The following is a 23,895-nucleotide window of genomic DNA, read 5'->3' as shown; positions in this document are numbered from 1 at the left end:
ACGTACGTGGCCCAATCTTCCACCTCGGCATTGAAGTTGTTGATGTTACCATGCTTAGGCATCTTCACTATCTCTCACTATCTCTCTGCGAAACAACAGAATTTCTCTTTAACTTTTTAACTTTTCCTCTTTTTTTTTCAAAAATGGCGGTTTCCCGCGCTTGTCTTCTTCCCCGCCTCCGAAAATGGCGGTTTCCCACGCTTGTCTTCTTCTGGTGGGAGGGTAAGCTTTGCCCTCGGGCGCCGACCGCTGGTTTACGGGGTTTGCGGTCTGTGCGCCGGCTTCAGTTTATTCTGAAGCGCGCGCTAGAAAAGCCGATCACGTTCCTTGTTCCCCCCCCCTTCTTCTTTTCGGCAGGGGCAACCGGCGCTGGGGACAACCAGTTGGCGTCGGACAGATCCAGCTCCTGGTCCTTCACGGCAGCTGCTGTGAGCCGCTGGCCGGAACCTCGCTTGGTCTCTCTCTCGGCTCTGTCTCTCCCGCTCACGCTGCTCTCGCTCGCTCTTTCTCGGGCTCTGTCTCTCCCGCTTGCGCGGCTCTCGCTCGCTCTCCCTCGGGCTCTGTCTCTCCTACTCGCGCGGCTCTCCCTCAGCGGCTTTAAACGCCTCTCCCAGACCTCCCGCAGTCCGGTCCTTTCCTCCCCGGCTGCGGCTGATTCTTCGCGGGTTATTTAGTTATTTATTTATTTATTGCCTCCGCGCCTTATGATCCCGGTCGCAGCGCCTCGCGGCCTCGGTAGGTGCCCGGCCTTTTCCGCTCCAATCGCGCCTCCCAGCCCTCTCGCAGTCCGGTGCTTTCCTCCCCGGCTGCGGCTGAGTTCTCCATGGCTTATTTATGTTTATATCTTCCCGTGCCTTACGATCCCGGTCGCAGCGCCTCGTGGTCGCGGTATTTGTCCGGTCTTTTTCGCCGTCGCGGTCTAGTCGTCTCACGACGCTCCCCAGCCCGCTTGTACCGTGGCTTCTGCTCCACGCTGCCCCAGTCTCAGCGCCTCTGGGCCCGACTTCTGTCCGGCTCCTTTCCCCCTCGACCGTGGTCGAGTGCACCGCCCTTATCCTCCGTTTATTTGTTTCTATTTTCCCTTTACTCACAGTCACCGTGGCCGACTTGCTTCTCGTGTTGATCGGCTCACTCACCACCGTGGCAGAAGGGACAATCCGTGCCTGTTGCTGATGGAAGACTTCATGTTTGAAATCTTCCTCCTTTCTTGGTCTGCAGACTCGAGTTTTCTCTCAGCAAAACGACGAGGGCGGGTGCCTCTTCTCGACGCTCGTTTACTTCTTCAGAAGTATTGTTGCCGCAGGGTAAGATCGAACTCGTCGCCACTGTAAAGTCTGTGGGTTGTATAGCGAAGTAATACACAGACTACAAGAGTAACTTTAACAGGACTTTACTATTCGAAGGTCAGGGCAAATCTGCCCAATAAATTCTGCCACAGCACTTATATACCGGTGTGGTCACCGTCGGTATTACAGTATACAGCAGCCAACATAAAGTAGTGCAACACCTAAAATAGTTCTCTTAAAGGTGGACGGTTACATACAATAGTTCTCTTAAAGGTAGAATGGTTACATACACTGCAGTATTGTGGCCACGTTATTGATGAAGAGGGGTTACATAAGTCCCCTGAAAAGATTGAGGCAGTAGTCAAGGCTCCAGCACCGGAAAATGTGTCACAACTGAGGTCGTTCCTTGGGCTGGTGAACTACTACCATAAGTTCTTGCCGAATTTGTCTACCGTACTGCACCCACTGAACACCCTATTGCAAACGAGGGTACCATGGAAGTGGAGTGACGAATGTAAATGAGCTTTCCAGAAGAGCAAAGCATTGATCACATCAAAAGAGGTGTTGGCTCATTTCAACCCAGCACTACCAATTCGGTTGGCGTGTGATGCATCACCCTATGGCACTGGAGCGGTGCTGTTGCACAAATTCCCGGACGGCTCGGAGAGGCCAGTAGCCTTTGCGTCTCGGTCACTAACCTCAGCCGAGCGTAACTACGCCCAGATTGACAGGGAGGCCCTCAGCCTAGTGTGCGGAGTGAAAAAGTTCAATCACTATCTGCACGGACAGAAGTTCACCTTGCTGACTGACCACCAACCACTTGTCTCCATCTTTAATCCAAAGAAGGGTGTTCCGGTGATGACTGCGCAACGGCTACAAAGATGGTCCCTTTTTCTAGGGGCGCACCAATATCAAATCGAGTATAAGGGCATGAAACAGCATGGAAACGCTGATGGGCTATCACGCCTGCCACTGCCTACTGCGGAGGAAGCACCAGCAGTGGATCCTGTCGAAATATTTCATTCGACTATAATTGAATGCTTGCCAGTAACTAACGCTGGTATAGAGAAGGAGACCCGAAATGACCCGACACTGTCTCGGGTATATGATTTGACGGTGAAGGGATGGCCAGCACATGGCGACTCACTGTTGCCAGCATTCTCATCCAGAAGAGAACAGCTGTCAGTATGCCAGGGGACCTTGATGTGTGGATCCCGAGTGGTAATTGCACCCAAGTTAAGGGAGAGAGTGCTCAATGAGCTTCACGAAGGTCATCTGGGAGGGGTGAAAATGAAAAGCCTTGCTAGGGCTTATGTGTGGAGGCCGGGGATCGATCAGCAAATCGAGGACCTGACAAAGAGCTGCTCAGGATGCCAGAAGGTCCAAAATGCACCACCACATGCCCCTCTACACCCATGGGAGTGGCCCTCATCTCCATTGCAATGGGTGCATATTGATTTTGCTGGTCCATTCATGGACTCAATGTTTTTAATAGCCGTGGATGCACACTCGAAATGGCCTGAGGTGATCAAAATGTCCTCCACCACCACGGAAAAAACTATTGCAGTCCTACGGACCATTTTTGCCAGGAACGGCTTGCCAGAGCAGATTTGCTCTGATAACGGACCACAGTTTGTGTCCAAAGAGTTTAGAAGATTTATGAAAAGGAATGGGGTAAGGATTACACATCCGCCCCGTATCATCCAGCCACAAATGGATTGGCTGAGAGGTTCGTACAAACCTTTAAAAAAGCAGTAAAGGCCATGTGCGATGACGACATTCCACTGCAGCATAAGGTGGACAATTTCCTGTTAGCCTACAGAAATGCGACACATGCAGTCACCAACCAGGCCCCGGCCATGATGTTCTTTAACCGAAGGTTGAGATCTTGTCTGGATTTGCTCAGACCAAATGTACGAAGAGATGTTGAGAGTAAGCAATTCCAGCACATCAATGAAAAGCCGACAAGGAGCTTCAATGTAGGGCAACCAGTCTTGGCCCACGACTACCGAACAGAGAAATGGCAACCAGGAACGATATGCACACGGCAGGGGCCACTAATGTACACAGTGGATGTTGGGGAGAACATTGTGAGACGCCATGCTGACCAGATCCTAGAGTCACAGGAACGAGTCAACCCCATGTCTCGGCCATACGTACCTGGTGAGGAACCCGACGTACAGGTCGCATCTACCTCAGAAACAATAGCATTGGAAGCTGATGAATCAACTGACGACAGGGTGTTAGAATCGCCTCCGCACCAAGAGCGAGACACTCGGGAAAGGCGTTATCCAGAAAGAATCAGGGAGCCTCCCCAAAGACTGAATTTATAAATAGACTATTTTCAGTTAATGTTGCATGTTAAAAGTGTTAATTGTAATTAGTTTGATATTTAATTGTTAAATGAGTGTTATGGTACTGTTAATCTAAAAGGGGAGGAATTGTAATGTATGTACCTTTAAGGGGGAGAACTACTTTTTACAGCTGCTGTATCCTGTAGTACCGGCAGTGACCACACCTGTATATAAACCCTGAGTAGTGATCTGTACAGTCAGTTGCATTTTGTACCCTCATTCAGTAAACACCTGTTGATCGTTCCCTGCAGTCTGTTGTCTGATTATTGAAGGACACAACATTAAGGTACACAGATATAACAACTAGGAATTGTCTGCAGCTTGTCTTGAGCTTAATTCCAAGATGTCCCCTAATTTCTTAGAGCACATGGAGGTACATTTTCCCTCAGTGCAGAATTCGGACAGATAGTCCTGCTGGGAGGCCTGGTTCATTTTGAGGACCGGACCTCATTAGAATTTAGCCGGCTGGCTGCGGGTGGAAAACAGGCGACCTGGTGTAGTTCACTGTCTCCAGGCTACTGCAATATCGGGCTTCCTGTCTGGCCTCCGGGCCAGAAACAGATAGATCTGATGGGGCATCTGATCTTGAGAAGAGGGGTAGCCAGAGCTGCTGCAATCCACGCTGGTTTTCTGGAGTCTGGAGGAGCACTTCTGCAACTCCAGACCCCACAAAAATAAAATAAAACTGACCTGCGGGCTCCTGTTAGGCTGGACTGCTAACGGAGAGGGGTCGGAACATGCGCGGCTCACACGCCTCCCTGTACTATCTGAAAATGGCAATCGAGGTCCTATGTACATCATAGGACCTTTATTTGCACATAGAAAGGGCCTACTGCGTACCTTAGACAGGCACTCCACCCACCCAGCAGTATGCCGAGGGGAAAATTGCGGGTGGCCACTGTGACACTGGGACTAGGCGGCTAAGTCATTCCCCACCACTTCCGGGGTCTACTGCCCCATTTCCACCAAGCGGAAAGCCTCAAAATCTCCCCCATCATGTTCTGTAACATCACAAGAAGACTTAATTCAAGTTCATGCTTATCATTACTTCTCCCTGTCTTTCCAGTAAACTGTACGGCCTTGAAATTGCTGAGGGCCCACTCTACTGGCACAAGTGCAGTGCAGCAGAACCTCCAACCATATTTGCCCGTAGATCTAGACAAGTTCAAATTGCAGGAACAGGATTATTTTCATCTGCAAGGGCAGTTCAGCAGTGCCTACCACAAACTGCCAGTTAGAAGGTTAGACCAGTGCCATGTTGCACCAGTGACGAAGAGGTCTGGCAAGAGCCCCTGATAGAGTATTCTTTCTTAATCTTCTACTGCCAATGGAGCAAGCGTGCCTCTTTGGGATTGATTACCTATCCTTAATAAAGGTTTTGAGCCTTCTTAAGGCCCATGTGGAAATTGTGCCAGCTCTTATTAGCTGGCTTGAATTTCCCTGAGACCTCATAATATTGGAATGAGCTTAATTTCCTGGAGTAACCCGGGAACTCTCCAGACATACCCCTTTAACATAAAGGTCACCCATGCCCCTACCAGAATTTCAAAGGGCATTTTAAAGGGTGTAGAATCTCGGTAGAACCAAGTTCTGCCCTGGAGTTTTGTCTTCTAGGTGGAAATCTTCTCCACTGTCCTTCCTGAGCCCAGGAATTTCAGGACCTGTTTTTAAACTCAAAATTCAAATGAATTCTAAATTGTACATGATGCTTATTATTCTATTAATATCGTTTCTTGTACTACTACATGCTGTGGCTGATTAAATGGCCCCACCAGCACAGTGCTGTCCAGGTACACCAGCCATTCGGTTGCCTAATTTGAATGAAAGTCAGGGACCTAATGAGCTTTGCCCACAACTTGTGTGCAAGCTCCCAGCTGTCTTTGCACTTGTTGCCTGTATTGGGGCACATGGGTGCTTTTGCCGGCACTCAGAGGGCGGGTTTGGAGGCGGGCCTGCTGTCAAAATAGCAAAGGTTGACAGCGGGTAGGAAACCAGCTGTAACCCGCCTCCACGCGAGTCTCCCAGTCGTCGGGTCTGTCTGCAGAGAACTGACCCGACACCAAGCGGCGGGGAGACAATTGAGCTGATTTAATGGTATTTTGAGGCTTCCTTCCAATTTTATGTCCTCTCGCATGGGTTACCCACTGCTTGGGGAACACGCCAGCTCACCCTGGCATGAGTTGAGTCTGTTCTGATGTATCTGATAAGCTGACAGCTTGTAAGGATAAAAATATATGTTTTGTATGTGTGATGGACTCAAGACTATTAATATAAGATGTATGTAATAAAGATGAATTTGATGTGTATGGATCTCCCTGCTCAAGGCAACAGCGCAAAACTTAACAAAGGAAACCTGCATAACAGGATAACCCCCATCAAAAACCCATCAAAACCCACCATCGAAACTCAAGAGCCATTAAAAGGTGTTAACAAACAATGAACCTAATCAAGAAATGGCACCAGCCACTGCAGACAGACACATGTTCAAAGGAAAGCCAATCAAGAACTGCCATGAAGCTAAGACCCAATCCTGGGGTCTTAGCAATTTAGACTAGAGACATGGACTTAAAAAGGAACCCAAAGTAACAACAGAAAACGCTGGAAAAACTCAGCAGGCCAGGCAACATCCGCGGAGAGAGAAACAGAGTTAACGTTTCAGGTCGAAACCCTTCTTCAGAACTGAGAAAAAAGCTGGAAATGAAACAGATTAAAAGGCCAGTTTGGGGGCTGGGAAATGGGGGAGGGGATGAAAGAACAAAGGGGAAGGTCTGAGAGGTGAAGAGACATTAAGAGATATTCAAGACGAGACAAGATGGTAATAGGACAGGTAAAGAGACAAAAGATGCTCTCTCTCTCTGGATGACCACACGGAAAAGCAGGAAGCCCTCCTTCTACAGACCAGACCAAGAAGCAAGGAAAAAGGCCGCATGCATTGCTTGACTCAGGGAAGTACAAGTCTGTTTAAATCTAACCCATTACCTTACCTGTTGTAATCGAGTAGAGTCCATAGATACCAGTAGGCTATTGTTTTGATGTGCATGAGTGTGTGTGTTTAATAAACTTATTCCAAATTGTTTCAAAAGAATTGGACTTGCTGTCAATTTAATGCCAATCGAAATAAAAAACTTACAAGCTGCAGAAGTGGTGTAAAGGAGGCCATGTTGCAGATGGTCAGTTTCAGAGTGCAGAAACTGTTGGTTATTGCATTTGTAATATATATATAGATGAGAGATTGAGATTGAGAGTGTTTAGAGGCAACTGTATGTCCAGTGCCACCTCATTGGAACAACCTCTCTCACCAGTGACAGATCGCTTCTGTCATCTCAACTGCAGCTGACATCTATTGCAGCAATATCGGTGCCCTCGAAACTATCTCACCTTGCTCCTCTGAATCCTTCCATGATCAGCCCCAACACCAACATCACCAGGCACACCAACATCACCAACCTTCTCCGCCATCACCTGATGCTGCACAGGACATCGGCTCCTGACAACATTGCTGCCCACGGAGCCAGCGATGGCATCACCATGGCCAGATTTACTTCACTTGACGCTATAAACCCTGGCTGCCATATGACGCGCCAGGTCGACACCATCCCACACCAGCACCATAGAGCATCCCTTTAACATCCAAGCCATTTCATGCACACACATCACTATAGCGGGGGGGGGGGGGGGGTGGGGGGTGGGCGGGGGGAGTTATGTCTCAACATGCACTGGAACTCAGTAAGACACTTCTCAAGGTGTGCACAGATCTGTCCAATAAGGGGCAGTGTTGAAAATATAGATTTCACTGTATGACAACACATTACTAGAAACTTCACATGGACATTGGCTGAACCTCTCAAGTGCCTACCCTTGTGTGTTGTTACTTGGTATGCTTGCAGTAGGATGTGGGTCAGTGTGAGGGGTGGTTAGTGAGATGGGGAAGTGTTAATGTAGATAGAGAGGGTTGGGTGGAGGTGCAAGGTAAGTTGGTGTGAGTGAGGATGTGCAGGAGAAGGGTATGGAATGCAGAGTTATGGGGGTGTGTTGAGTGGCACAGCAGGGTGAGTTTGAGTGTGACTTCATAGTAACGTTTCATGATCCATTGCTTTTGCCCTCCTATGCAATGTGCAACCAGGCTGCGTTGGTGTCCTGGGGAGGTCTCTTCCGCCCTTGGAAGGGAAGAGAACCTCTCTGTGTGCTGTGACTCCCTCCATAAGCATATAGAGAGAGTCATTGGAGAGCCTGGGTGCAAGCATCCACCTTTGTGCAGTGCTTGTCAGTGTTTGCAGCACCTCAATGCTGCCAAACACTGACAGAACAGCTGTCAATCTCAATGTGGCTGTGGTCCCTTTAAGGAAACCGGTTGATGATGCATCATCAAATGACATTATCAGACACGCTTCCTGTTAATTGGCCAGGAAGCCCACAGGGCGGGCTTAACAAGGCCAATCAAGGGAAAAACCCTTTGACAGAGCGGCTGCAGCCGGAAGCGGGACCGGAACCCGGCAATTAGCTATCCCGCCACCATCCCAACACCGCCGAGAACATCCAGCCCACATGTCTCCGGCATGTTGTAGGCCTCAGACCTCTCCTTTCAATAATATAGGGAATGGCCACCTGGTGCAGTTCAGTCCACCGTGTTTTTATAACCACATTATCCAATCCCAGAAGTCTAATCTATCAGGTTGCTTTTGGATTCTGGTTGGGTGTCTTTATTCAAGTTCAATTTTACTATTGTAGGTTTAGTTTGTTGTTCTGGTGTTTTAGTTTCTTCAGTTAACTATTTTTGAACTGGCTCCAACCTTTCAGACATTGAGAAGATTTCTTCTATTCCTCAGCTTTTTGTCACCTGTTCTTATGTGACCTCGGCTCGTCTCCCTTATGCAGAACAACAGCTGGTTCGCATTAATTTTGCCTGAGTATACACACTCACACAGGTAACAATGGTTTTATAACATATGATCTTCAGTCATAGTACATCTTTATCTTAATTTGTTACACTTGAACAGTTGTGAACCATCTTCAATGACTTTAGGTATGAGTAGTTGTTTTGAAGTCGGAAGAGTTGTTTCATTCTACAGCCCATCAATAATTCTGCTAGCAATGCCCCCCACCATACCATCTCTGGTCTTTTGATAATCAAGCTGAGCTGGATGTGTGTCTCAACCATTTGCTTTCTTCAACAATTTTTTTGCAACTCAAGCTTCTTTCTTGGCTTTCCCGTTGGATTGTGGATCTGTTGATAAGATTGTGTGTTTAAATAGGCTTTGCTAAATTTTCTGAATTCAATACCTTAAAACTGGGGTCCAATATCCTAAACTAATTGATCTGTGGAAAGGAAAGGAAAATCGGGCGGTCTGTATAACGGGCGGTCGATCCAATACTGTCCGTTTTACACCCCCCACGGAAGTTGAAGATCCGTCCTCTGTATCTAGTTTATACTTATATAAATCACAATTAAACTCTTGGTATTGTTTAATTTATTGAGTTCCTATTTGCCCTTGTCCTTTTGTCGGCTAGCTGAGCTGGATCTGCCAGTGGAAAACGTTCTTGAAAAGTGGGACAAAAATCACACATGAGCCATTCAGTGCCGCTACCCGACAATCAACTCAGTGGGGGTAATTTTGACTTTGTGCGACTGTGTAAAATGGGTGATAGCGAATCGGCAACCCGATTTACATTTCTCCCGGCTTTTATTTCCATGGACTTCACAAAGTCGAAATTACCTCCAGTGAGCCGAACACTTTCCTATTTAGCTGCTGCTCCCTCAGCCTGATGCTGCAGTCTTCAGCCAGAGCTGGCTTTCTCAGGGCTGCACTCTAATTTCTAAGCACCTTCAGCATATGGCTCATGTTTTACACTGAAGATCCTCAAATGGATATGAAAATAAGCTGACCCATGAAATTCTAGTGAATTCAATTCTGTAGGGCACTGGTAGACACATCTCCTGATATATTGGCACAGATCTGGCACAACTCACTACCCGGAATTTCAGGGCCATCTTGTTTTGGTTTACTTTGTCAGCAAAGATTGCTGATGCGGCTTCCAGAACATGGGAGCCAGGACGCATACTGCTGTCTCTCAAGTTTTCAGGATCTGATAGATTGCGCAAGCCAACCTGCTAATCAATGGGGACACAGGTCCCTGGGCTCAGTGAAATGGTGATGGATGGAACAGACCTGCCTGATATTGTCGTCTCTCAGAACAGCAGCACATGACAGACATCCAGCCATCTCCTCAGAGCATCATGACAGTGACACATGGGTGGTAACACGAGGCTGCCCAGGAGCTAGCTTCAGAGATGCAGCTAGCTTCATCCTTTATCTAAAGGTGAGAGAGAAGGAGCTAAGTTAATTGTGATAAAGGTAAGTGTTAAGTCTGTGTGTTCTAGTTGTAATTACTAACACAGACTACAAGATTAAAGTTCAACAGGTCTTTACTGGTTGGAGGTCAGGACTATACTAAATACAATATTACTACACAGTGCTTATATACCGGTGGTCACCACCGGTATTACGTATACAGCAGCCAGAGAAAGTAGTACATCTCTTAAGGTGGAACAGGCTTAAGTTCTCTTAAGGTGGAACAGGTTACATACACCACAATCCTCCCTTTTTAGCTTAGCAGTCATATCCCCATTTAACATAACATAATAACATATATAACTTCAGGTATAAACAGTTCAAAGATTCAGTCTCTCAGGAGGCCTTCTGATTCGGTTTGGATAACGCCTTTCAGTGGTCTCTGATTCCTGTTGCTGAGGTGACTCCTCTAGTTGGTCTCCCATGCATTGGGTGTTATCATCATCAGGTACATTCCCTGCCGAGGTAGATGCTTCAGGTTCATTAACGTCTTCCACAGTTGTCTCTGTCGCAACCATGGGTTCGACCCTTGCTCTCGATTCTACCAGTTGATCCGCATGACGCCTTATCACATTGTTACCAATATCTACTGTGTACATCAGAGGTCCTTGTCTGGCCCGAATTGTTCCGGGCTGCCATTTTTCGTTTCCATAGCCCCTTGCCAACACTGGTTGTCCTACGTCGAAACTTCGAGTGGTCTTGTTATTAATATGCCGGAACTGTTTGTTTTCCACTTCCCTCCGCACATTTGGTTTTAACAAGTCCAACCTGGACCGCAACCTCCTGTTATAAAACATCATGGCAGGACTTTGGTTAGTCACTGCATGAGCGGCGTTTTGATATGCCATTAGGAAATTGTCCACCTTGTGCTGTAGCGGAATCTGATCATCGTTCATGGCCTTTATTGCCTTTTTGAATGTTTGGACAAATCTCTCGGCCAACCCGTTTGTCGCCGGATGATATGGGGCAGAGGTATAATGTTTCACCCCATTCTTCTTTAAGAATTTTTGGAATTCTTCTGACACGAACTGTGGTCCGTTGTCCAAACAGATCTGTTCTGGCAATCCGTTCCTTGCGAATATTGTTCTTAACACCGCAATTGTCTTTTCTGAAGTAGTGGTATTCATCTTGATCACATCTGGCCATTTGGAATGTGCGTCCACCGCAATTAGGAACATGGAGTCCATGAATGGACCAGCAAAGTCAATATGTATGCGTTGCCATGGGGCTGAAGGCCATTCCCATGGGTGTAGTGGTGCGATCGGAGGTGCATTTTGCACTTTTTGGCACCCAGCGCAGCTTTTCGTCAATTCCTCTATCTGTTGGTCAATACCCGGCCACCATACATAAGCCCTAGCAAGACTTTTCATCTTAACTCCCCCCAGATGACCTTCATGCAGTTCTTTTAGAACTTTTTCCCTTAACTTGGGAGGAATAATCACTCTTGTCCCGTACATCAAAGTACCATGGCAGACGGACAGCTGGTCTCGCCTTGCCGAGAATGCCGGTAACAGAGGATCACCACGTGTTGGCCATCCTTTCACTGTCACCTCGTAGACTCTGGACAGTGTCGGGTCGTTCCTGGTTTCTCTTTCAATACTTGCATTGGTGACTGGTAAACACTCGATGATGGTCGAATGAAATAACTCAACAGGGTCAACTTTTGTCGTTTCTTCTTCTTCAGGTAGTGGCAGGCGCGACAGCCCATCAGCATTGCCATGCTGCTTCGTACCTTTGAATTCTATTTGATATTGATGTGCCCCTAGGAAAAGGGACCATCTCTGGAGACGCTGTGCTGTCATCACTGAAACACCCTTCTTAGGGTTAAAAATGGATACCAACGGCTGATGGTCTGTCAGAAGTGTGAATTTTTGGCCCTGCAGGTAATGATTAAACTTCTTCACTCCCCATACAAGGCTGAGAGCCTCCCTATCGATCTGTGCATAGTTGCGCTCAGCGGAGGTCAATGATCTGGATGCAAACGCGACTGGCCTTTCCGTGCCATTTGGCAACTTGTGTGAGAGTACTGCCCCAATACCATATGGAGAAGCATCACAAGCCAACCGAATAGGCAGTGTCGGGTTGAAGTGAGCCAACACTTCCTCTGAGGTGATCAATTCTTTGCTTTTGCGAAATGCCTTCTTACAGTTTTCGCTCCATTCCCATGGTACCCCCTTCTGTAAAAGAGCGTTTAGCGGGTGCAGTAGCGTGGATAGATTTGGTAGAAATTTATGGTAATAGTTAATCAATCCTAGAAACGACCTCAACTGAGAGACATTATCCGGAGCGGGAGCCTTTACAACTGCCTCTATCTTGTCAGGAGACTTATGAAGCCCCTCCCGGTCAATGACATGACCACAGTACGAGATCCGCTTCTGGAAGAACTCACATTTCTGCCGATTAACTCTAAGTCCATACTCTTTCAGTCTGTTGAGCACCAGTTCCAAGTTTGCGAGGTGTTCTTCATCACCATCACCTGTAATCAGAATATCGTCCAGGTAACATTGTGTGCCTGGAATTCCCTGTAATACCTGCTCCATGGCCCTCTGCCAAATTGCTGGAGCCGATGCCACTGCAAAAACCAGCCTATTGTACCGGTACAAACCTCGATGCGTGTTGATCGTGAGGTATCGGCGTGACTCTTCTTCAACCTCCATCTGCAAGTACGCCTGCGCCAGGTCTATCTTGGTGAAGTGTTTCCCGCCAGACAACGAAGCAAAAATATCCTCAATCCGCGGAAGCGGATACTGCACCGTGTGAAGCACCGGATTAACGGTGATTTTGAAATCTCCACAGATGCGAACCTTCCCTGGTTCTCCTGGCTTGTTGCTCGAAGGACGTTTCATAACGGGAACAATGGGCGTAGCCCACTCACTCCAATCTACCTTAGACAGTACCCCTGAACATTCTAGCGCTTCCAGTTCCGCTTCTACAGTAGGTCGTATTGCATAGGGTACCGGTCTGGCTTTAAAAAATTTTGGGTGTGCATGTTCATCAATCTTGATGTTTGCCGTAATTCCTCTCAGTGTTCCCAGTCCCTGCTGGAACACCTCTTTAGCATCATCCAATATTTTGGACAATCGTTTAGGTTTGACATCTGTTTCCCCGGAATCTACCGTTAGTGCCTTCAAGGAGTGCCAGTCCATATTCATTTTCCTAATCCACTCCCATCCCAGTAGTGGTGGACCTCCTTCAGGTAGCACATATAAGTCCATTACTTGGCTTTCTTCGCCCTTGTGGACCACTTTTACCTCTATCTTTCCGATGGGGTACACTCTTTGCCCCGTGTATGTTTTCAATATAATCTCCGTATCCTGTAGGGGAATATGTTGGAATAACCTTTTGTAATCTTTCTTATTCATGACCGTCAATGCCGATCCAGTGTCCAATTCCATCTTTACTTGGACTCCTGCTATCTGTAGGGTGACCCAAATTGTCTGGAGATCTGCATCCTTACCAACGTTGTGTACTCTTAAGCTACCCAGTTCATTACTGCTAGCGTCTGAATCTGACTTCTGTTTGGTCGAACTGTTCTTTGTCACCTTGTGTACCTTTATGTATTTTCCTTGCGGTGACTTTTTGTTGCTGGTCTTCTTTCCTGACCGGCATACTTTAGCTATGTGGCCAAGCCTGCCACACGTTCTGCATTCTTGGTTTTTAAACCAACACTGGTTCTGATCGTGCGTTGTCTTTCCACAATGATAACATTTTACAGTACTCAAACCCAATTTATTTGTACTGAGTTCCGGTGACCGTAGCTGCATTACTGCTGTGCCTCTCGCTGCGGCTTCGTGTGCTGCTGCCATAGTGACCGCTTTCTCAAGCGTCAGCTCATTCTCCTCGAGCAGTCGCTTTTGTGTATCTTCTTTTAATTAACCACACACAAATTTATCTCGTAGCGCCTCTGTCAGTCTCGTTCCAAACTGACAGTACTTTGCTAGCTTACGCAATTCCATTAAATATTCAGCATTGCTTTCATCCTTCAGCTGCCTTCTGCTGTAAAATTTAAATCGTTCCGCTAGCATCAGCGGCGTGGGGTTTAGATGATTTTTCAGGACAGTAACAATCTCCTCGAACGTCTTATCCGCCGGTTCATCTGGTGATAAAAGGTGTTTCAATTGCCCGTATGTCTTCGCACCCATTAAGTTTAATAATGTTAGTGCTTTCTCTTCATCTGGGATTTTATTTGCTTTACAATAATTTTGTATGCGTTCTACATACATGGCCCAATCTTCGATGTCGCTATCAAAGGTATTAATGTTCCCATGTTTAAATGTTCCCATGTTTAGGCATCGTTGCAATTTAATTTATTTTAATTTTTATCCAAGATGGCGGCTTCCCGCTCTTGTCTTCGTCCTCCGCCTACAAAATGGCGGTTTCCCCGCGCTTGGCGGTCTTCACCCGTCCCCTGACGCAGTCTCCGCTTCACCGCGGCTCTCGCGCCTTCAGTTGCCCCAGACGCTGCGCCTTTTTAGCCCGAATGCGGCCCGGCCCTTATCACCAGCCGCGATCGATGTCCCCGCGCTGCGCCTTTCGGCCCGAATGCGGCCCGGCCCTTATCTCCGGTCGCGATCGATCTCACCGCCCTTATTCCTCCGTCTTCCCTCCCCGTCTGTACAGCCAACGCGGCCGACTTTCTGGTCGCGCCGCTGCCCGGCTTATCCACCACCGAGGTAGAAAGAAGATAGCTGACAGCCGCTGATGGAGGCTTCGAGTTCAGGATGTCTTCTGCACTCTGGTTTCTCGATGTATGCCGCGCGACGTGTCTTCCAGCAGGGTGATGAGGGTGGAAGCCTCTCTTCGACGTCCGTTCTGTGGACGAAGCCGCCGTGGATATAAACTGCCGCAGGGTAAGAATCGGACTCGTCGCCACTGTTAAGTCTGTGTATTCCAGTTGTAATTACTAACACAGACTACAAGATTAAAGTTCAACAGGTCTTTACTGGTTGGAGGTCAGGACTATACTAAATACAATATTACTACACAGTGCTTATATACCGGTGGTCACCACCGGTATTACGTATACAGCAGCCAGAGAAAGTAGTACATCTCTTAAGGTGGAACAGGCTTAAGTTCTCTTAAGGTGGAACAGGTTACATACACCACAGTAAGCTGTGTTAATTAGAAGAGTGGACTTCATTGATTAATTGTACTCCGATACCCTTTTCAGCAGTCACTGAGTAGTGGACATCTGGATGCTCTCCTCCATGCACTTCTGCCTCCAAAGTAGCTAGGGCCACCACCCCAGGAATGTTCAATTCCAGGCCTTCTTTGGACGGCAAAGTTGTGCAAGGCACAGCAGACTACAACTATGTGGGACACAGGAATTTAAACATATTGCAAGCCCCTCTCAATCTGTCAAGACAGTTAAAGTGCCCCTTTAAGACCATGATCACCACTCTGGTAGAGGCATGAGCCTCATTGTAGCTGTTCACATAACTCTTCATGGACCATTATCTATGGGAGCAGGGAATAGGCCTCATCATCCTCAAGCCATCCGTTGACGTGATTTTCTTCCTTCAAAAGGTCAGGAAGGGCCAAGTTTAGAATGATAGAGATAGAAATTGGCATTTGTTGAACCTTTTTTTTGGGTGTAAAATGGGCGGAACACATACTAATTTAGCAGTGAGACAGCCTGCATTAAATCTGCACAAACGTTTGGCCCACTGCAAAATTTGTGGTGCCCATATTTTAGGCATCATGGACAGCTGCCTAAAACAGGCAATAGGCGCCCTGCATTTGTAAATGAAGGAACTAACGCCTGTTGAAGGACCCCATGCTGAAATTAGTTTATGATAAGCGGGAGGAGGAGTTGGGTCAGCCCTGCTCGAAATCTTCCTATCAGGCAAGCTACCTGTAGAGATATGACAGGTGCTGGTAGCTAATCCAAAATATGTAGATGAGGCCAGAGGACCAATTCTTGGCGATTTTCAGTTCAGGTTCACTCCGCAGTACCGAGTCTGGGTCCAAAAACGGGCCCAGATGAAAATCTACCACATAAATGCATCATGACAACTTCTAGAAAATCTTGCATTGAAATGCAAGATCCTTTGCATGTTGAACCCCTTCTTGTTGAGGAAGTTGAGTGCATGAGTGCAAGAGCTCACAATGCAATGTGGGAGCCGTCTATTGCAGTCTGGCCCTTGGGAAAGCCAGCAATCTGTCAAACTAGATCATCCTATCTTACTGCTCCCTTGCTATGATGCCAAACTGAATGAATTTTCCAGCTCTCTACAGCTGTCTCTACTGCACCCTGGGTGATAGAGATTCCCCAATATTGGTTGAAATTAGCCGGTGCCATAAAAGTTGAGTGTAGTCATCACCTTAATAGGCACAGACGGAGCAGTGTGAGCAGATGATCATGGCTGCAGGTCCTCATGCAGTAGCTGGCAAGCACCCCTCTTGCCTCTTTGGTGAACTGCACTCTTCTAATACACATCTCCTCTAAGTTCTTCACAGGATCTGTGTTATCTGTATACTCTTTGATGAGGTGGCAGGCTGGGGTGGGGGGTTAATATCTGGTAGGTGTATCCACCTTAAATGCTATGATACTTACCTTTCCTCTATCCTCTCCTGCTCGTCCTCTTCCTCTATGATAATTGCATGCAAAGGTATGTCTATTGGAAATGCCATACCTGCTCCTAAGAAACCCTCACTGTGGGTACTGGGGGGGGGCGGGGGAGATCAAAATCTTACATTGTTCTCACAGCTTCACAGGCAGTCAGAGCAAATCCAAGGCTGCGTCAACTGAATGCAAAAAAAAATACTTAAACTCAGTTTTACACTTAAAAATCTCTGAAAAGAACATGGAATTTTGGGGTAGACTTTAAAAAAAAATTCATTTGAAATGTGGGCATTGCTGGCAAGGCCAGCATTTATTGCCCAACCCTAATTGCCCTTGAGAAGGTGGTGGTGAGCCGCCTTCTTGAGCTGCTTCAGTCCATGTGGTGAAGGTAATCCCACAGTGCTGTTAGGGAGTTCCAGGATTTTGACCCAATGATGATGAAGTAATGGCGATATATGTCCAAGTTTGGATGGTGTGACTTAGAGGGGAACCTGGAGGTGATGGTGTTCCCTTGCACCTGCTGCCCTTGTCCTTCTAGGTGGTGGAGGTCACAGATTTTGGAGGTGCTATTGAAGAAGCCTTGGCGAGTTGCTGCAGTGCAACTTATAGGTAGTACACACTGCAGCCACGGTGCACCGGTGGTGGAGGGAGTGGATGTTTGAGGTGGTGGATGGGCTGTCAATCAAGCGGAATGCTTTGTCCTGGATAGTGTTGAGCTTCGTCTGCGCTGTTGCAGCTGTACCCATCCAAGCAAGTGAAGAGTATTCCATCACACTCCTGACTTGTGCCTTGTAGTTGGCAGCAAGTCTTTGGGGCATCAGGAGGTGCAGAAAATCCAACCTCTGACCTGCTCTAGTAGTCATGGCATTTAAGTGGCTGAGCTAATTGAATTTCTGGTCAATGGCAACCCCAGGATGTTGTTGGTGGACATTGCTGCCTAATATGCTGGATTTTTCTATTCCTTGGGGGATTTGATACATTTCACCACTTTCTGGTTCCTCAGTTTCATGAGTATTAGAAATTTGTAACTTTTGATGATAAACCTTTCTTCCACAGTCAATTCACCTTTTAAGTCCCAATACTGTCATAGCTCAGGGCCTACTTCAAAATTTATATCTGGAAATCCTTTCAAGAGCAGGGATTTTATTATCAGCTCACCTAGACTTGTTTATGACATTGGAAGATGGATCCCATGGACACTGTTATTTCATCATCTTTGCCATCAGACAGATAGTTTCAACCAAACACATCAGCTACATACAGCTCTGTGGTTTTCTTGTATTCTACTGTCAAACTGTAGTTATGCAACTTAAGTAACATGCTCTGTTGTCTTGGTGGGGTTTTATGAAATAGCTTTTTCATAATTGTCCCAAAAGCTTTATGGTCACTCTCCATGCAGCACATGTAAATTGTTGGAATTTTTTGCACCCAAAGTTATTCCCCTTAAGCTAACATGGTATTAAAACATTTCTCTCATATGTAATATTCTTCTAAAGTATTAAATATTCCTCAACCTTGTGCATGAATACCTTCAGGTTCCATTTATCCTCTCCTTTACCAGATGTAAACTTATTATGAACCTCTCTCACTTCCTCACCTATTGTAAGCAGTATAGTACTGGCCTGCACTTTATCTGTTTTGTCTCCTAGGACCGCTCCTGTTGCATTCAATTTAAAGCCCTGTTTCCACTTTTTCTACATTTCTACGACATTTCCTTCTTGTCTCAAACAATCTGGGAACTTTAAACCTTCCATTTTCAATCCAGATCTGATAAGATGTAATGGTTTTCAACAACACACGGGAGACTATCTACAGCGTGTCTCAAGCTTTATTCCAAAATGTCAGCTCACCTCTTAGAGTACACGGGGAGTGAATTTCCTCAACATTTTCAGTGCATTAGCGGTGCTGGAACACTGATCCAGTACCTTTTGTTAGTAAGGAAATTCAGGCGAAAGTTGTTTATGTGACTTGTGTGCCTTTAAACCATTCCTCCCCGCCCCCGAGTTCACTTGTGTTCTTTGAACCTTCCCATGATCTGCCTGCTGAGCCCTTGCTGGCTCCTTTGGCAATCAATTACGGGCACCAGAAGCAGAGGGCCGAAAATGTATGTTAATGTTTCTTTTTATTACACATTTCCTTATGGGCCAGACCCCACAAGGAAACCTAGGCCCTCACCTGCCCCAGACTTCCTTCCCACCCCACAGTCCCCTCTGGAACCCACCCCTCCAAACATACCTTTGCCGGGGACTGATCCCATGGGTCCCCTGTGGTGCATCCTGTCCAGCCTGCAGTTGCCACATCATTGATAACACCTAGGCTTGGGCTGACAAATGGTAATCAACATTCACATCACATAAGTGCCAGGCAACAACCATCTCCAACAAGAAAAAGCCCAGCCACCTCCCCCTGACCTTCAACATTGCCAAGTCTCCCACCACCAACATTCTGGGGGTCACAATTGACCAGAAGCTTAGATGGAACAACCATACCAACACTGGCTACAAGCTCAGTTTGGGCATCGCCAGGACCCCTCGGTTCCAGAACTTATTACAGCCTTGGTCTAAATATGGACGTAAAACTTGAAATCCAGGAGGTTAGGCGAGTGATCGCTCTTGACATAAATGCAGCATTCGACCGCAACAAAGGAACATGGTTGTGTTTGTTGTAGGCCAACTATTTCAGCTGCAGAACATCACTGCTGGAGTTCCTCAGGGCAGTGTCCTAGGACTAACTATCTTCAACTACCTAATCAATCAGTGACCTTTCCTCCATCATAAGGTCAGAAATGGGGCTGTTCGCTGATAATTGCATAGTGTTTAGCTCTATTTACAATTCCTCAGATAACGAAGCAGTCCATGCCCACATGTAACAAAATCAACCAGGCTTGGGCTGATAAGCGGCTAGTAATACTTGCGCTACACAAGTGGCCAGCATTGAACAATAGCGAGAGCCTAACCACCTCCCCTTGACATTCAATGGCACAACCTTGCTGAATCTCCTACTATCAACATCCTGGGAATTACCATCAACCAGAAAGTCAACTGGATCAGCCCCATAAATGCAGTGACTCTTAGAGCAGAAGCTGGGTATTTTACAGTGAGTGACTCACCTCCAAACTCCACAAAGCCCCTCCCACCACCTACAAGGCAGCAGTCAGGAGTGTGATGGAATACTCTTCACTTACCTGGATGGCTGCAGCTCCAACAACACTCAAGAACCTCAACACTATCCAGGACGAAGCAATCCACTTGATCGGCACCACATCTGCTAGCCTAAATCTCTCCCTCCATCACCGGTGTATCATGGCTACATTGTGTACCATCTACAGGATGCACTGCAGCAACTCACCGAAGCATTTTCAGAAGCAGCTCCCAAACCCGCAACCTCCACCACCTCTAACGACTAGGGCAGCAGGTGCATGGGAACAACATCACCTCCTAGTTCCCTTCCAAATCACACACCATTCTGACTTTGACATATCGAACAGCGTGAGCTCCAGGAAGTATCTTGTAAATTTTGCAGTGCGTGGATAAGAAGCTGCCATTGTTGAGGAAGTTTGCTGCTCAAAACCGCTTCCCTTGTGCTGCAGGTGAGAATGCATCTATTTAAGTAACTGCTAAAACCACTTAAATGGGTCTCAGCTGTTAACCTCATGCAAACGCTCCAATAGGCAGCCTGCTGTTGTGGGTGGGAGCTCACACGGAATAGACACAATGTGCTAATATTGGGAGTAAACAGCATGCTAGTGCAGTCACAGGAGACATTCGCATCACACCATTTATTCCTGATTTGTGAGTGAACAGGAATTTCCAGGCTTTAATAATATCAATAAACCCTGCTCACATTACCTAAAGGTTACCAATAACCTGCAGCACAATCGTGGTTTATCCCAGGACTCCAGGAAAATAATTTCCAGTGTCAACGGGTTGTTACTGACAATTTCAGGAAAAAGGAAATGCATTTTAGTGAAAGGAGATACATTTCAGAGCAGTCCAGCTCCACTGGGAAATCTTGGTAAATTTTACTATGGCAAAGTGAATAGAAGATGTCTGGAAAAGCATATGTTCATTTATAATAAGTGTTCTAGCTACCCCAGGAAAAAGCACAAACAAACTTTATTGATTGCGATCTACATCAAAATTTTACAAAATGAATGCTCCAATATCGGTCTAAATTATAGAGAATTTACTGCAGCCAATTCCTCTGATATTTTACTGAGGATAAAACAATCTCAATATAAACAGGGTGATGTTGTATTTATTGCTTCAAAAAGGTTCATGCAAATACATACTAGTAAATTTTAACTGTTCAGTGTAACTGATACTAAATAACCCTTGACTGGCTACATTGAGATATGAGTGGTCTTTTGTAACATTAAGAGTACCCTCAGGAAATACTGTGTGGGTGGGGGATGGGTGGGTGAATGGTATTTAAAAACTACACGTCCAATTTATCCATTTTACTTGAACCTAGAGCATTGCAGCCTCAAGATTAAACATACAATTCGCAACAATAAAACTGAAATTGTGGATCAGTTATGACACTTTTCCGGACCTATTGCCATTTGATTCAAATAATTAAAAAATGTATACACTGTAGTACATCTGACAATTGAGGATTGTCCAAATTATGTTAGATTGATGTGAGTTTTTAAAAAAGCAAAGTTCATCTGAAAGGTAGCACTGTAGCACATGCTCATGAAACTGTTGATACTGCAAATTTCACTTTGTACATCAGAGTGATTGCATAATTTCAATCAAAAGATGGTAGCTATTTAAAAAAAAGACATGCTAGCAATTTATTTGTAACGATAAAGATTTGATGGTCTTTGTCTGGTTTGATTTAATATGACAGGCTGTAATGATAAATATGGTTACCATTCAAGAAGGGCTTGATGATGTTGTTGCCATGTGTCTCCAGGGGAATGGTATGGCCAGACTTCAATGGAAAGGGATGCCTTTACATTTGAGAGATAAATAGTACTCTTGTGACTCAACCTAATTGAGATGTAGGATATGTTGATGCATGTGGAAGAGGGGCTGCTAAAAAAAACAAACAAATTTGATACAGTTTACAAATTTTAATTTGTTCTAATCTTGCAGGCTTCAAGGAAGTAATATGTTTCTAATGGAAACATATTTCAGCTGGTCTTGCAATGAAATATGCAATTCCATTAAGAAAGTTATGCATGAATATGAGGACCTTGGAACATCTTTCAGTAGAGTTTGATTAAAAATCTGAATATGCAAATAAAATAAAATTGAAGAATAACTGTTATGTTACAGCTAATAAATAAGATATATATCAAATGGTCATAAAATTCATGCCATACTTAGACTGCAATCGTATTATTGTATCTAGTAATACTTGAATGATAGGTTTATAGTATTAATATTAAGAAGACCAAGGTCACATGGTATAAGAATTGATATTATTATTATACATCGCAATTTATTTATTGAAATGGTTTGTTAGTATTTCAGTTCTCTAAACCTTTCCTGCTGTAAAAAGTACTTTATCTTTATTGATAGACTGTCAAACTGTACCAGTGGGCCCTGTGTAATCATCAAGATAGATATACCTTGCAGTATCAAGTCATAAAGATTTTTCCCATTAAAATTTGGAAAAGTCCTTGAATTAATAATTTTAGAGATAGAGTCTGTAAAATCTACATTGTAATTTGTCTCACTTTTCATTCCAGCATCTGGAAATTCCATTAAATTAAAAAATGAAGGTAGTAATAAAATTACAGTTAGGAGAGGCTGCCTGGAACTGGCACAGAAAATAAAAGTAATGTCGTAAGTGTATAACTCCATTGAGAAAAGTGAGGGCTATAATTTAGTTGAGCACCACTTGCTGAATAACTGGAGAGGAATTTAGGTTTGGAAAATTGAAAAATGAAACCTTTGGTTTTTCTCTCATGTTTGATAGTCTGTAGTAAGTCCCTTTATGGACTAAGGCTAACATCCTAATAGGGACAAGCTTTCAGTGAATAGAGCCTACAGAGGATAAGCTAGTAAATCTTGCAATAAAAGCTGTGTGATTTACAGTAAATTCCAGAGGGCTTACAGCACCACAGCTGAGGGCATAAACAGTTCTTTCATTCCAGGCCTACAGTCAGCTCTGCCTACTGCGAAGTACAATCGCACAGAAAGGCACGCTGCTTACGAGGACTGACTTTGATAAATAACTAGGAAGTCCCACTGTTGGCTTAAAACTAGAAGTTGTTCAGTTGCAATTCGGTATTTGTCCTGGTTTAATGGGTATGGAAGTGGCTTTAGCTGTAATCTGTCATTGATTGATTAGGTCTGCCTAAATCCCACACAGCTCAGTTTTGCTCTGTGCTATCCACCAGTGAAAATTTAAACGAAAATTGCTAGGTTCCCGACTGTTGCATTTATTCAAAAAGTAAATTTGTACAATGTTGCCTGTACAAATCAATTGTTTCTTTCATCCTTTTACAGGTCGCTCTCAATTTTGTTTGGTGCCAAGAGTGCACACGCTATGCTGGGAAGGGCCATCAAAAAAGTATTTTAACCAGTTTCATATAAACTTGGCAATCTTGAGAGTATGACTTGGCTATTTACCATTTGGTTAAATGATTAAGGAGAAATAAGGCTGAAGCAAAAAGGTCTGGAGTGGAGGAAGCTTTTACAGAACAAACCTCTGGAGGACAAACATAGAGTTTACAAGAAGCTTGGGTTATACTGGGGTCACATTTTTAAGTCTGATTTCTTTTTAGTTACTCTAAAACATAGGTTACTTGTAAGTGTCCATGCTCAATTGTAAGAATGTGACTATTCCATTTGGATTTGCCTGTAGGCTACTTATCAAATAGACTTATATTTCACCTGTAAGTGTATTCCATAAGGAACCAAACTCTTGGTTATAAATGAAATGAGTAAAGGGCTCGTTATTCAGTAACCTTTGACTATCAAGCTTAGGGGATTCTAAATTCCCCAAATATTTGGCTCTCAATTACAGAGTCACTGGCAAAAGTGTAAAGCAGTGAATTCTAAATCCCAGATTCCTTTTATTTCTAGATTAAAAGTAGAGCATAATTTATTATGATACAGCAAATAGCAACTGCAAATTGCTCATTATGATTTGTGATTGCAAGTAGGGTTTGCTGTCTTAAGGATATGCTATAAATTAGGGAATGTTAAACTCTCCAATTCCCATAATTTGATTACAAATAGTTCAACTTCTGTCTGGGCTAAATTAAACCAAGAAAAATGAACACTCATGTAATTAAACTGCCAAATGCAATGACAATTGAAATAATTGAACTAAAATAAACCTTATTTTCTGAAAAAAAGTGAAAGAAGCTGGGTAGACTT

This window comes from Somniosus microcephalus, chromosome 4, assembly GCF_052327205.1.
Source record: "Somniosus microcephalus isolate GS21.2 chromosome 4, FLI_Smic_1.0, whole genome shotgun sequence".
In the NCBI taxonomy this organism is placed as follows: domain Eukaryota; kingdom Metazoa; phylum Chordata; class Chondrichthyes; order Squaliformes; family Somniosidae; genus Somniosus; species Somniosus microcephalus.
The sequence above is the reverse complement of the archived record's forward strand: the minus strand, read 5'-3'. Positions refer to the sequence as shown.